The sequence below is a fragment of the Podarcis filfolensis genome, assembly GCF_964270895.1.
Source record: "Podarcis filfolensis genome assembly, chromosome: 11".
Classification (NCBI taxonomy): Eukaryota; Metazoa; Chordata; class Lepidosauria; order Squamata; family Lacertidae; genus Podarcis; species Podarcis filfolensis.
The window spans coordinates 7,343,101-7,359,036 of NC_139613.1; the positions used below are offsets into that span (position 1 = coordinate 7,343,101).

A 15,936-nucleotide genomic window follows, 5' to 3' on the forward strand; every position below is an offset into this window, starting at 1 on the left:
CAAAAGTACTCTTTTAATTATCACATTTTATACCCTTGTTCTAGCTTAATCTTCTCTTCAGGCTCACGATTCCCTTTTCCAATTATCTGATATCGATTTTGGCATGGCTGCATTTTGGAAGATCCATTTTAATACAGGAAACAGAGTGACAAATCTCACCAGTCTCTTCTCCAGGACACCACACTATAGATCAGTATTCACCGTTATAGATACAGCTATATATTTGGTTTATCGGTTGTTATTTTTTTCCCATGGCCGTCACAGATTTCACACTTTGGGAGGAAATCCACATAGTGTTGCATTATATATCAATTCCCTGGGGAAATCGATATCCTCCATGGAAAATCACAAGGAACGGTCTGTTTGGGTTGCATGAGTGTGCAGAATGTGTCTGTAGCAAAAAAATAAATAAAGGGCTAATGAAATTCTAAGCTGCATCAAGAGAAGTCTGGTGTCCAGAGCAAGGGGAATAATAGCATCAATCTATTCTGCTTTTGTCAGATCCCACCTGGAGTCCAGTGTCAACTTCTGGGCACCACAGTTTAAGGAGGATTTTGACTGGCAGATGAAGCCCAGTGCTTTCCATATCACTTTTAGATCATATGTAAGAGGTCTCCTGGTGTTTGGGACTGATGGGTGACTCCTGGACCATCCCTCTAATAGCCTTCATACATGAAAATGTTCACATGGGTTGGAGAGCCCCAGAAGGTGTTTGCAGCCACATGCAAGGTCATGGTCTTAACCGCTAATCCCTGCTTCTTAAGGAAGATGAGAAATTGAAGGACATCCTTCTTCCAAGCTGTGGGGAGGCATGGGCCAGCCCTGGCTTGAGACCAGAAGGCCTTGAAGGAGGACCATGTCCTGGACTGCAGTACTCCCTGCATCATGGCATGTATCCAATTGCCCAGAAGTGTTTGGGAAATGACTCTGGCAGGGCTGTCTGGGGTGAAAAGATTTGCCCGGTGCCCCCCTCCCCCAGGTTGCCCAGTCCCAGGCACGCAGGAGGGCGGAGCTGGCCGGCCGCCTCAGTGTCTCACTGGCTCAGTCGCCCCTGAACTCACAACACAGAGCCTCCCGCAGCAGAAGAGCCCGCCATGAAGCTCCAACCGATGGGCGGGCTCTTCCCCGGACTCAATTCTCAGGCCCTGGACTCTCGGCCTGGCACCCGAGAGCCCGGTGCCCGGGTGCCCCGCACCCCTAGCACCTATGGGTAAGACGGCCCTGGACTCTGGCAACGGCTGAGCCCCGGGTGACAGGGCATAGAAACCATTGTCCTGAAATTGAGATAGAGAATCCTATTATCAAGGTCTGGAATGGAGCTGTCTGAAAATGAGATGTTGGCCAGCAGGCAATGCAACACGAATGCATGCAGCAACCTTAGGACCTAATCCGAATTGGAGGATTTTTGGCTAGAACCTTCACCACCACCTGATTGTCAGACCAAAAAATGCACCCTGGAATTCCTCAACCCAGATACCTGTAGCCACCAGGATTACAAAGAATTCTAGGAAGGTGAGATCACTTGTGATCGCATCCCCCTTCCAATGAGGCTGGGAGCACCATCAGTTCTCAAAGTAGACACTGAAACCCAGGTTACCCAAGGCATCTGAATGGACCTGGAAATCCTGGTGCGTGACCATTAGGTCCTGCCTAAAGGAGACCCCCATTATACTATTAGAGGTTACCGCCCACACACTTCCATTGCACATCTCTGCTAGTGTGGTGGCACCTTGGTAAAACCACTTCTTACTGTTTGTAGCAGAGTTTTCCCCGGAGGCAGAGGACAAGAACAGGAGTCATACTCAAATTCACAGTCAAGAGCTTCTTTATTGCTTGACTGGTTGCACAAGCGTTTCTGTTACTATTATATCCAAGCTATTTACATCCCTTCTTTATCTCTCCAGCACGGTATAATCTCAGTCCAGCAATTAATAATCCTGACACAGCAAAACTCACAGTATCAGCAGCACACATTGTTTTACTTCCAACCTTGTTGTCAGCGTGTGTGCTGACAGCCTGTGCATGTGTGTTTTCCTCGTGAGGAAATTGCAGCCTGCAACTTCCTCCCTTTATTTGCACCACTGGCTGACACCAATCAAGCCTAGAGTTCCACTCCTACTCACTAAATAAAATTCTGGAACCCTCTTTAAAGGTTCCAGGAACTTTTATCTGTTTCCTAACATATACCCCTGCAGGAATGAAAGCCACACCTTCAGATGCCCTTTTGCTGCCCAGCGGTGAGGAGGGCCAAAAACTCAGAAAGCCCTGCCTGGGGCTGCCTGTTTTCTGCGGTTCCAGAGGGAAAGAACCAAACCAACGGGTTCAAATCACAAGAAAGGAGCTTCTTATGAAACACCAGAAAGAACTTTCTGATGGTGAGAGCTGTTTGACACTGGAACAGACTCAGAAAGTGGTAGACTCTCCTTCACTGTAGGTTTTTAAGCAGAGCTTGGATGGCCATCTGGCCAGGATTCTTTTGCTGTGATCCTTGCAATGAGGGGGGTTAAAAGATGAGCCTTTGGGTCCCTTCCAACTCTACAGTTCTATGATTCCATGAGTCGAAAGAAGGACACTTCCTATGTTCCTGTGGCAAGCCACATGCAGAGTTAAATGCATGCATCTTAACATTCCTCCCTCCAGGTGCTTTTGTGAAACTATTAAGCATTAATGATAAGCTTCAGGTAATTTCCAGATGGAGCATCTGATTATCTCCCACCCACAGCCCTTGCCACCACCCTTAATGGCTTCCAGCCATGCTTAGAGTCTCGCCACTTTCTAGACTAACAAACCTGATGAGCTTTTAAGAAGACACAATTACCCCAACATCACATCCCGCTCAATGAAGTTTCATAGCCTGCTGGAGTTGAGCAATCTACATCTATATTTGATATTGTTACTTAAGTCGTTGGAGCGAGACTATATCCATTACAATCACATTTTCGTTTCATTAAAAAAGAAAAAAACGAAAGAAAGAAAAGAAAAGAAAGTAATTTTGGGAGTACCGGCAAATGCTTCCATGCTTAATTTTCACAGCTCCGTTTACCGGACCCAATGGCTGGAAAACAAGCAATAATCTTCCACTTTGGGTGGTTCAATCTTTTTGTCATATCATAATAGTGCTTCAGAGGCAGAAGAGCCTCTCAGAATGAATGCTAATGTCTTAATCCAAAAACACAGGGAGAAATGCCAGCAACTTGCTTGCTTCATCACGCTACTCTACTGATTCACAGTCTGTACAAGAATTAAGAGAGTTATGGCACCAGTTGGAAGCATTCCATGCCAAAGGCCTCTTCACACATCACCCATTTGCAAGGCACTTATGTGTTGTAGCAGCAGGAGAGTATCCACTGCTGTGTCCCACATCCTGTGACCACCCAACATCCATGTGTAGTGTGTGGGCATCAGAAGTCCTCCACAGAAACATGTCGGGATGCTGTCAGTGTCTCCCGGCTGGTTGCCCAGGAAAGTATAAAGACAAGGGAAGGTTTCTTAGCATCCTTTTTTATTCAGTAATTACAAAGAGAGGCTATAGAACCCAACCTCTTGGATAATGGCATTGTCCCAAACGAATCTCCACCCCTGCCACTCATTTCCTCATTTGTCACCATCCCCACTTCCTCTATGGGTGCTGCTATGTGCCCTCTGTCTTTGAGCTCTTGCTCTCTTACTTTCAAGGCTTGCTGGGTTCTGGGAGGGGGGGGTCTGGAAGGTTTTCCAGTGACACTGTGTCCATCAGTTGTTGCCTTGCTTCCTTCTCCTCCTCCTCCTCCTTGCCCATTACTTCCCAATTTCCCCCCTCATCTGCCTCTGAGCTGTGATCTCCCACAAACCACTGCTATAAGTCTATACTGTCTTCCTCTTCCTCCTCCCTGGAAGGGTCAGGGTGGGGAGGCGGTCTCCACCATTCCTCCTCTGTCCAGTCCCTGCCAGAACATAAGAGGAGCCTGCTCGATCACGCCAATGACTCGTCTAGTCCAGCATCCTGTTCTCATGGTGGCCACCCAGATGTCTGTGGAAACTCTCAAGCACAACCCAGGCACAACTACACTCTCCCCTCCTGTGGTTTCCAGCAACTGATGGCATTGCTGCCTCCATGTGTACCATATTTTTCGCTCCATAAGATGCACCTGACCATAAGACGCACCTAGTTTTTAGAGGAGGAAAGGGGGAAAGCCCCGTTTTTTGGGGGGTCAGCTCACAGTTGTGCAGCTTCTTTTGCAAAAAGGAAAAGCCCCGGTTTTTTGAGGATCAGCTCAAAGTTGTTGAGCTTACTTTGCAAAGGGAAAAAAATCCTGTTTTTATGGGGTTCAACTCACAGTTCTACAGCTTCTTTGGGAAAGGAAAGGGAGCCGTTTCTACAGTTTCCAGACAGATAATCTAATCAGCCAGTCACATGTTGCTGGGGAAACAAACAGCCTCCTTCTGCAGAATATTCAACAATGGAGGCCTGGGCAAGGGGGCAGGGCTAGAAAGGGAGCCAGCGATCGACCACACATTCACTCCATAAGACACACAGACATTTGCCCAGAAGAAGAAGAAGAGGAGGAGGAGTTTGGATTTCATATCCCACTTTATCACTACCCAAAGGAGTCTCAAAGCAGCTAACATTCTCCTTTCCTTTCCTCCCCGACAACAAACACTCTGTGAGGTGAGTGGGGCTGAGAGACTTCAAAGAAGTGTGACTAGCCCAAGGTCACCCAGCAGCTGCATGTGGAGGAGCGGAGACACAAACCCGGTTCACCAGATTACGAGTCTACCGCTCCTAACCACTACACAACACTGGCTCTCTTACTTTTTAGGAGGAAAAAAGTGTGTCTTATGGAGCGAAAAATACGGTAATTGTGAGGTCTACTTTTGGCATGTTGAAGTGACATTGCAAATTCTGGCGGGTTGTGCAATTTGGCTGGGAATTGCATTCTGATCCACAAGCAAATTTGGGAGCATCGGGTTGGCCCAGTGGGAAAATCAGACCCAACAAATTCCTTCTCCATCTATACAATAAGGCTGGTCTCATTGCCATGTTCCGAGAGATATCCACGTCTCCTGTACTTTCCCCTTAATCACAGATTTAATACACTTCACATTTAATAACTTAATGCATTTCTCATTTTTTTCTGCGTGCAAAATGCAATAAAAGGGCCACCTCCCTCTCCATGCCAAGTGGGGAGAATGTACGGTCAACGAGACCTTCATCTTATCTTCCACGGTCGCTTAATACACATGAGCTGCATGGTTAAGTTGTGATCTGTTAAAAAATCAGTGGGGGGCAATGGGGAGGTGAAGAAGGAATGTCTGCTTAATTGCCATTAAACACAAGAAGATTGATGGATTCCTGAAAGTTGACTTCCTAAGGGGAGAAACATACACCCTCATTTCATACTCATCAGTAATGTAAGTGACAATTTGCCAGAGTTAATGGGCTGCATATTTTCTTTACTTAAAGCGATAATGGCCAGGCTCAAAATTGCACGCAAAATGAAAAATCTTTATTTCAAAACTAATTGAGAGCCCACCAGCACGGTGAGCTGAGCATTGTACTCCTGCAGTACCCCTTTCCTCCACACTCTTCCCAGAGTGTTCCTTGCCTTGACTGGTTTTGGCAGAAAAATCTGTTCTCAGGTCACAAGAAATGGGATATTCAGCAGAAGGGGGCAGGTAGTAGGGCAATGCACAGCTCCTCTGTGTGGGAATGTTGTAGATACTAGGAGAGGATACAGTGGTACCTTGGGTTACAGACGCTTTAGGTTACAGACGCTTCAGGTTACAGACTCCGCTAACCCAGAAATAGTACCTTGGGTTAAGAACTTTGCTTCAGGATGAGAACAGAAATTGTGCGGCGGCAGCGGGAGGCCCCATTAGCTAAAGTGGTACCTCAGGTTAAGAAGAGTTATGGTTAAGAACGGACCTCCAGAATGAATTAAGTTCTTAATCCAAGGTACCACTGTATATTGGTTTAATAGTATCCTTCCTAACTCACGCTTGTGAGTCAGCAGCAGAGCGACGACATTACCCAATATATAGCAGGAAGCTAGTTGGTAGATTCGTTTGAATCTCTTTTGCAATCCATTCTGGTAAGACCCCTTTTATCCCTCCTAAAAAGAATAAAGACACAAGAAGCTTCTTTTAAAAGTAATAAGAAGTTTACTCACATTCAGTTCACAGTTGGATCCCTGAAGGGAGGCATTAGCTTAGAGTTACAAAAGAGGGCTTGAGTTCATCCCATATGGAAAGAGCCTATGTCCTGGTGACTGAGAGCCAGAAGACAGCAAAATACAATAGTATCAGAAGGGAATAGCATCAAGAGGAAGAAGAAGGAGGTGGCTGCGTGACCAGCCCCTTTTATGGGGTCTCCCAAGGTCACGCCCACCTACCTGGTCACACACAGGGGAAGGAAGCTCCAGACCAGGTGTGACAAGAAGTCTCCTCCTGGCTGAAGTAACACCCCCCCCCCACGTGTGTCCACTCTGGCCAAACAGGAAGTGTTGTACTTGACTGCATATGTTAAATTCCACACTCTATTCCATCCCAGAATTTTGAGTTCTCCTTTGAAAATGGAAAGGGGTCATAGCTTAAGTGGCAGAGCAAGCACTCTATATGCAGAAGGTTGGTGAAGGGTAGGATCAACTTGGGCCTAGGATCTGGCCCTTTCTCATTTCTCTGTCACTGGCTTTTGCTACCATCACATTTTAGAGAACCAAAACCACTACCATCAACCAAATCACTAATGTGGTTGATAAAAACATTTAGAGCCCAGGAAAACAATATTTTATCTGTCACCTAAAAAAACAACACCCATTCAATTTCATTCCCAGGTGAACAGAAAAGAGGGCAGAGTTGCGCAGCTGAGGTGCTACCACCGAGTAGGTCCTGAAAGCCACCCAACTCATCCTGGAAGGTGTGGGTTCTTAGAGCTGGACCTCTGCTGATGTACTTGGCAAATTGGACAGGTTCACATTGTTAGGGTTAGCGTGGATGCAAATTGATCAAACGTTGCAACAAACAGCCCTATTTCAGTTTCCCTTTCTCATCAACTGAAAAAAGAGGACTTTAAGACAGCAAAACTGTCTGCTTTAAGCCAAATGCAAAGAGGCTGCTCTGGAAATCTGATCTCAAGGCAGAAGGCAGAAAGGCATTAACAGCTGCCAGGGAACCCTTGATATTTGAACCTAGAGAGTGACCTTGTAGCAGGATGGTGTGAACAAGAGACAGTGGGACTGTGGGCTTTTCCAGGAAGAATTAGGCACCGAGTGGTAATTAAAAGTGATATGCAGAAATCACCTGGTGCTTTAAAACAGGCATGATCTGAATGTTAACAATCCATTTCTCTTCCCATTGTATTATTTCAGTAGCTAAGAGAAATCAAGGACACACTCCAATATACACCTAGGTCCCATTGCACCCAGTAGAGCTTGCTCCAGAGCAGACATTTAAAGGGTGGAAGTGGTGTGCATTTAACTTATTCCCACCCACCCCATAAATTGAATACACCTCACTGCATCAATAAAGGCTCCTAAGGGAGAAAAGATGTGCTTGCTTTTCTTTACATACTCCAGCATCTTTCCTCAATCTGTTGCCCTCCAGATGTGTGGTACCTCAGATCCACTCAGTCGCAGCTCTGCTGGCTAGGGCTGAAAGTTAGTCTGTCCCAATGTCAAGTTTTGATCATGCATTCCTTCACAGGAATTTTTAAAAAGGTAAAGGACCCCTGACAGTTAAGTCCAGTCACGAACACCTCTGGGGTTGCAGCACTCAACTTGCTTTACTGCCCAAGGGAGCCAATGTTTGTCTGCAGACAGTTTTTCTGGGTCATGTGGCCAGCATGACTAAGCTGCTTCTGGCAAAACGAGAGCAGTGAATGGAAACGCCGTTTATCTTCCAGCCGGAGAGGTACCTATTTATCTACTTGCACTTTGACATGCTTTTGAACTGCTAGGTTGGCAGGAGCTGGGACCAAGCAACAGGAGCTCACCCCGTTGTGGGGATTCGAACCGCCAACCTTCCGATCGGCAAGCCCTAGGCTCAGTGGTTTAGACCACAGCGCCACCCAGGTCCCTTCACAGGAATTATTTCCCCCCAAATCAGCCCTCTGCATCTTGAGCCTATATCTGATTTCAGAGCACACACTTCTCTTATGTTCATGAGTGCATTGGAGAGGCTTGGCAAGGAGGCAATTACTTTGCAAGAGGGAGCCATTCTTCCCCACCTGTAATAAGAATAATAAGCAATTAATATTTTATAAAACCTCACGGAGCATGTTGAGCAGCAATTACCAGGTCTGCGATACAAGGCCAAGGAATGTGAATTAGTTAGGGCGATCAAGGTAGAGCAGCTGGCTCCCTGGGTGGGAGTACCAGTTAGGAGAGAAAGGACATGGAGTCGGCGCATCTTGGAGTCGGTCCCAAACTGTGCAACTGAGTGCTCTAGTGGGCTATGAAAGAAGTGCTGTGAGAAATGACTTCATCACAAGATGGGCTGTGTCCCTGATAATCCAATATACATGGCTACAAAAAAGATTACACATTTTTGCATAAAATTTGCATTTACTGTATGGATGCAAATGTCAAAATAGCTGTTGTAACTTGAATAGAAATACGAGACATCTCACCAGAATGGGAAAGGCTGTGATCAGGTGAGCTGTGTGCTTGCTCAGTCTGCTATGGTTATGATCAATGGGCAGCTTCAACAGCCCAGGTTCAAAAGTGTGGCCTGAAAGCCCCCAAACCCTGCTGCAAATCAGTGACAGTCTAACTCAGGGCTGGAAAATGCAGGTGTGGGCCTTCAAATGCTACTGGATTACAGCAGTGGGTCGGTCTCCCTCGGGAGGTTGTGGACTCTCCTTCCTTGGATGTTTTTAAGCAGAGGTTAGATGGCCACCTGTCATGGTCCCTTCCAACTCTATGATTCTGTGACTTCCATTATCTCATACTATTGGCCCAGTTGGCTGTGGCTGTTAGGAGCTGCTGTTCACCAACATCTGGAGGACCATAGGTTCCCCATCTCCCATTCTAGCTCAATTGAAAGAGAGCTTCTGATGCAAATCATCTGCAGGGTATACAATGTAGATAATCTTCAGCTCAGGTTGGTAGAGCTATTTCCTCTTAAAATTGGCTGTGAGTTAAGAAACCAGAAGCCTTTTTACTTGGAATAAAAGGTTTGGAATTGCCCAAGAAAGATGTCAGATTGTTTTTGTATGCCACAACTGCAGCTAGAATTTTGCTGGTCAAAAATTGGAAATCACAAGAAGTACCAACAGTGGAGGAATGGCAGATGAAGATGATGGATTTTTTGGAGCTAGCTGACCTGAGCAGAAGAGTCCATGACCAGAAGGAGGAGGAGCATCAAGAGGAATGGAAGAAATTCAAAGATTATTTAGTTAAATATGTTAAGATAAATTAAATAGAATTACTTGCGAGTATCAGATTGGCCTAGGATTTAAATATGTGATGTTGTAGAATACTATGGATAAAAGTTAAAATGAAAAGAAAGAAAGAGGTTAATGGACCAAGTAAATTTTATGTGAAACTAGTTTTGGAAAACTGCTACAATGATATATATGGAAACTCAGCCAGGGGCATTCGAGGAAGTCACCCAACAATGATAACAAAAGTGGAATTTTTACAGTTAGGATATATGTTTGTTTGTTTGCTTGCTTGCTTGCTTGCTTGCTTGTTTTTTTGTTTATGTATATGGACATGTTTTTTATGAATTTGGAAAATTTCATTAAAAAAAATTGAATAAACTTGGCTGTGAGTCAGGGGTCTAAAGCTGCTCCGCAAATGCCTTTCAGTATCTCTCCTTCTACTTCTTCCTCTTGGTTGTTTCCACTGGCTGTTTCCTAGTGGCAAACCTCCTCCCAATGGCTGAGAGCTGCCATTTCTTCCCCCACCCTAGCCTATACGGCCAAGAATGATGTTAACATCAAGCGAATCAGATTGAGGAGAGCATTTCCTGCTCTCGCTCTAGGCCAAGGATGGACAACACAAGGTGGGCTGCATCTTATGCTAATTCCATGGGGTTCTCAGGCTGATTTTATTCATGTCGCAAGCCATCTTCGAGCTTGTTTTCTGCTGCTCCTAGGGGGAAGACTTAAACCAATGGCCTCAAGTTACAAAAAAGGAAATTCCATCCAAATATTCGGGGGGGGGAGGGATTTCTCACAGTACAACCTGTTTAGCAATGGAACATTCTCCCTCAGGAATTCCGACGAAAGAAGAATGGCAGGTGAAATTAATGGACTACGCAGAATTGGACAAAACGACAGGAAGGATTCGAAACCTGCAGGACCAGAAATTTACAAAAGATTGGAAGAAGTATATGAATTATTTGAAGAGCAACTGTAATCAACGAATTATGCTACAAGAAGTTTTGTAAGGAGAAATATACAAAGTGTTACAAAGTAGAAAAAGATAGAGATATTGGTTATGTGTTTGAAATGTAATAGTGAAAATAAGAAACGCATACTAAGAGATTAGATTGTGAAAATTTTCAGGCAGGACTGATGGAAGTCAACAAAATTTGAATAAGATGTGAAAGTATGTTTAATCACTGTTGAAAATGGTATGTTAAAAAACTAACAAAAATTATATAAAAAATAAAAATAAAAAAGGAACATTCTCCCTCAGGAGGTTGTGGACTCTGCTTCCTTGTGGGTTTTAAACAGAGGTTGGATAGCAATCTGTCATGGATGCTTTAGCTGAGATTCCTGCATTGCAGGGGGTTGGAATAGATGATCCTTGGGATCCCTTCCAATTCCATGATCCTATGATTCATGCGACTGTTGCAATCACTGAGAGCCAGTGTGGTGCAGTGCTTAAAGCATTCGATTAGGATTTCGGAGTAAAAGTAAAGGGACCCCTGACCATTAGGCCCAGTCGTGGCCGACTCTAGGGTTGCGGTGCTCATCTCGCTTTATTGGCCGAGGGAGCCGGCGTACAGCTTTATTGGCCAAGGGAGCCGGGTCATGTGGCCAGCAGGACTAAGCCGCTTCTGGTGAACCAGAGCAGCACACGGAAACACCGTTTACCTTCCTGCCGGAGCGGTACCTGTTTATCTACTTGCACTTTGACATGCTTTCAAACTGCTAGGTTGGCAGGAGCAGGGACCGAGCAACGGGAGCTCACCCCATCGTGGGGATTCAAACCGCCGACCTTCTGATCAGCAAGTCCTAGGCTCTGTGGTTTAACCCACAGCAGCACCCGCCTCCCAGGATTTCAGAGACCAGGGTTCAAATCCCCACTCAGCCATTAAGCTCACTGGGTGACCTTGAGCCAGGCACTGTTTCTCAGACTAATTTACATTACAGGGTCGTTGTGGGGATTAAACGAGGAAGGGGAGAGCCATCTAGAGTGGATCATCATCACAAATAACTACCTATCGAGGTCCTGTTGACCCAGACGACAAGGTGGCCTTGCAGCAAAAACAGAGTCAAAGTGTTGCTTTCATTTCTTGTTAATTGGTTTCCTGGTAGTCTCTGTGGTTGCCGCTTGAAACAGAATACTGGATTAGGATGGATTTGGGTCCAAGCCGAACAGTCCATTTAATTCTGCTTGCAGTTTAACCCATTGCCTGCAAACTTTACCTCGCATTGAAATGAACAGATTTAAATGATCTCCAAATAATATGCAGCTGATCGTGATACACTCCACTTCCCCTGTAATTCCAGCAAAGCTGACAGGGAGAAAATAAAACAGCACAAATCACACACGTTTCATTTGCCGTGTTGAGCACTGATTGGCATTTGCTGAATGCAAAGTTTTGCCGGCATTTATTCCAAGCCCACAAAGCAGGGCAAACTCGGGGTTGAAGAATTAGAAACTGGCAAAGGAGAATGAAAAATATATATGGGAAGAAAGCAGACATACATAATTTATTTTCTTTACCCATCATCGGTGCTAACATATTCTACTTATGGCTATGCTCTCAATTTTTTATTTTATTATTTATTTTTCGAGGAGGAATTACAGGAGTAGAAATATCTCGTTAAAAAAACACCAACATTTTGATCGCGTGAGGGTTCAACATTTTTCCATTTCTGTTCAGTTCTGTTGCTTCTTTGCACTGCTGTGGCATCTGCAACCCCCTCTCTGCCCCCAGCCCCATTCAGTTTAGAACACAGAACAGCTAGGCTAGGAACTACAAATCTTTCAAAGGTGAGCAAGGGGTGGGGAGTGGGGAATGTATCAGAACTAGAGAGTCAGAAGAAGGTCTGAGAAAGAAAGGGAAGATGGCCTAAGCAGAGCTGTTGAAGACATCAGGTAGAGTGTGGTTAATCTGTTCCGCCAGAGTAGTGCATGCTCTAGTTATCTCCTGCTTGGACTACTGCAATGTGCTCTATGTGGGGCTACCTTTGAAGGTGACCCAGAAAATACAACTACAGTGGTACCTCGGGTTCAAACGCTTCGGGTTACAAATGCTTCAGGTTACAGACTCCGCTAATCCGGAAGGAGTACCTCGGGTTAAGAACTTTACCTCAGGATGAGAACAGAAATCGTGCGGCAGCGACGTGGCGGCAGTGGGAAGCCCTATTAGCTCAGGTTAAGAACAGTTTCAGGTTAAGAACGGACCTCCAGAAAGAATTAAGTTTTTAACCTGAGGTACTACTGTAATCCAGAATGCGGCAGCTAGACTGGTGACTGGGAGTGGCCGCCGAGACCATATAACACTGGTCCTGAAAGACCTACCGTACATTGGCTCCCAGTACATTTCCAAGCACAATTCAAAGTGTTGGTGCTGACCTTCAAAGCCCTAAATGGCCTCAGCCCAGGATACCTGAAGGAGCATCTCCACCCCTATCATTGAGCCTGGACACTCAGGTCCAGCTCCGAGGGCTTTCTGGTGGTTTCCTCCCTGTGAAAAGTGATGTTACGGGGAACCAGGCAGAGGGCCTTCTCGGTAGTGGCGCCCGCCCTGTCGAATCCCCTCCCAGGAAATAAACAACTACCTGACTTTTAGAAAACATCTGAAGGCAGCAGTGTTTAGGGAAGTTTTTAATGTTTGATGTTTTGTCATGTTTTTAATATTTGATTGGGAGCCGCCCAGAGTGGCAGGGGAAGCCCAACCAGATGGGCGGCATTAAAGAAATAAATAAATAATACCAGAGAAGGTGGTTGTGCCTGATGGGAGTTGGAGTCTAGCAACTTCTGAAGGACACCACATTGGAGACCCTCAATCATACATCTGTGCTTTGTGTGGATTGTTTTGAAAGAATGCACAAAACGTCTGCATTCATATTGTTAACATTTTGTACTCTTTTATGTAAAATGTGCACTTTTTACCTAATATATGAATTCTTCAATACTTGAAGAATTCCTATTCCTACCTGGAGATGCTGGAGGTTGAACCAGTGATCCTTTGAATACAAGGAAAACACTTTACCACAAAGCTGCAGCCTCCCCACAAGGAGGCAGCAATATCAGAAGCTTCAACTCTGAAGTCCAGATGCTCCATGGATGCCTTGTTAAAACAAAAAATATTCACGGCCATGTCTGGGAGCATTCTGGATACCAGGAACATGGAGATTTCACTTTCCTGGCTATCAGGGAGCATAGAGATTTCAGTTTCCAGTGCCTTTCTATTCCGTGGATTCAGCTGTGAGGCCAGGTAAACTAGATTTCCCAGGCTCCTTGGCTGTAATGAATGCTCCTGAGTTTTCTCAGGAGGCTGGCTTAATCCCTTGTTTTTGATGGCTTACATGAACATGAGATGACCGATAGAATACAAGCACCATGTTGAGCCTTGTTTTTCAGTAAAATTAATGAACTTCCACTAACCTCCACCACATATGCACACAAATACACCACTTGATCTGCAGATACAAAATTGAGTTGATATCACAATCCCACACAGCTGTTCATCTCTCGGTTTTAATCACACATGAGCTTGAGGTGACCTCTGGAGCCCAGCTGTACATGTTATTACACACACACACACACACACCATTCCCTACATGCTAACCACAATATTTTGTCTTGACAACTAGACTAAAAGCAGATCCAAGTCTACATGTATACAAACAGAAATACAGTAGTACCTTGAGTTAAGAACTTAATTCATTCTGGAGGTCCGTTCTTAACCTGAAACTGTTCTTAACCTGAAGCACCACTTTAGCTAATGGGGCCTCCCGCTGCTGCCGCGCCGCTGGAGCACAATTTCTGTTCTCATCCTGAAGCAAAGTTCTTAACCCGAGATATTATTTATGGGCTAGCGGAGTCTGTAACCTGAAGCGAATGTAACCCGAGGTACCACTGTACTGACAAAAGAGGAGGTTCAGTAGGGCAGCTCTTCGTAACCTTGGGTCCTCATATATTGTTGGACTAAGTTTCCCATAATCTCGGATCGTTTGGTCATAATGGCTGGGGCTGATGGGAGTTGTAGTCCAACAATATCTGACAAACCAAGGTTGAGAAAGGTTGCTATAGGGCATTGACTAGAGGGAGTAGAGGTCTTGTTACTGAGGTAGGGTGAAGTACTTGCACAGCACAGCTAGTTATATTTAACAGCACATTTGGACTTCTTATCACAGGCCTGCATAACTCATTAGCCAAGAAGTCAAACACTGGGCTCCAAAAATTATGTGTTTTGTCACAGATATAGGGCATGGTCAAGCATGAAGGAGGCTATTTGTACATTAAGGTAAAGAAGGTAGAAATTCTACCTCGGACATTATCAGGTCACGACCCTGTTATTGTGGAATTAAGAACAAGGCAAAGTTTCCCAATGAGATGGAGATTAAATGAGAATTTATTAAACAATCAAGAAATATTAGAAAAGGGGAGATTCTAAAGGATTATTTTGAAATTAATTTAAATCAGGAGAAAAATTTAAAGGTAGTCTGGGATGCAAATAATGTGGTTATGCGGGGGGGGGGGGGCGTGTTATTCAGCAAAGTGCAAACCAAAAACCAGAAGCATTTCTTCTGGGAATTATAGGGGTAGAGCTACCTAAACAGTATAGAAATTTATTCATGTATGCGACTACAGCGGCAAAAATGTTATTTGCCCAAAAATGGAAAGAAGAAGAAGTCCCAATGAAAGAAGAATGGATACCAAAACTTATGGACTATGAAGAAATGGTGAAATTTGCCAGAAAAATAAGAAATCAAGACAACAAACTTTTTATTTAAAAAAATGGAAATGGTTTATTGCATATTTATAAACAAATTGTAAACAGATAAGGACATTGGCAGTATTATTGTAGTACCCTGCAGTTTCATAAGAGTATATAATTAAAGTAGATGAATAAAAAAGAAATCAAGTTAATGCAGAAAATGATAAAAATAAATTTAAGGAACCACAGAAAGAGGAGGGAGGAAGTCAAGTTTTGAAATGTTAAAATGACTGTAAAACTAAATGAAAATCGTTTTTAAAAGTTTTTAAAAAGCATGAAGGGGGCCACCATACTTGGCTGATAGGTTCCATCTAATCTGTTGAGTCACATGTTCTCCCAGAGTACATGGTATGATGGCACATGTCACAGCTGCATGAGTCTTGTCAACTGTGGCTGGGAAGAAAACTATCTAATAACTTGAATATGCTCTCAATGTCATTAATGCAGATGGAGTCTGGAAAGAGAGAGAAATGCCGGCAAGTAGACTGAACAAGAAATATTGAAGAGTTTGAGAAGAAAGAAACATAGAGGATGTGCCTTTCTCACATTCAGATTTTGCTCACAGCAGGAAGATACTCAGTGTGGTGCCGATAACCCAAGTTTGCAAGTTCGATCCCTGTACAGGACAGCTGCGTATTCTTGCATTGCCAGGGGTTGGACTAGATGATCCTCAGGTTCCCTTCCAACTCTATGCTTCTATTTAACACGTACAGGGGGGAATCCCTCAGAACTACATATCTGATCAGAACATGAATTACCTCTGCAAGGGTCATGCCATTCTGACTGGTTGCCAGGAAACAGTTCCAACACCACCTCTTTGTTGGTGGGTTG

At 44.6% G+C, this 15,936-nt stretch overlaps 1 long non-coding RNA gene across 1 annotated transcript; it reads right to left on the reverse strand.

Annotated features, from left to right (window-relative positions):
* Positions 1-11,432: 11,432 nt before the first annotated feature.
* On the reverse strand, positions 11,433-14,313 carry LOC310745199. The gene is made up of 3 exons (XR_014540016.1): positions 14,289-14,313; positions 13,770-13,804; positions 11,433-12,205 (listed from the first exon to the last, which is right to left on the reverse strand). It is a non-coding gene; the product is annotated as an uncharacterized lncRNA (long non-coding RNA).
* Between the last annotated feature and the right edge of the window lie 1,623 nt (positions 14,314-15,936).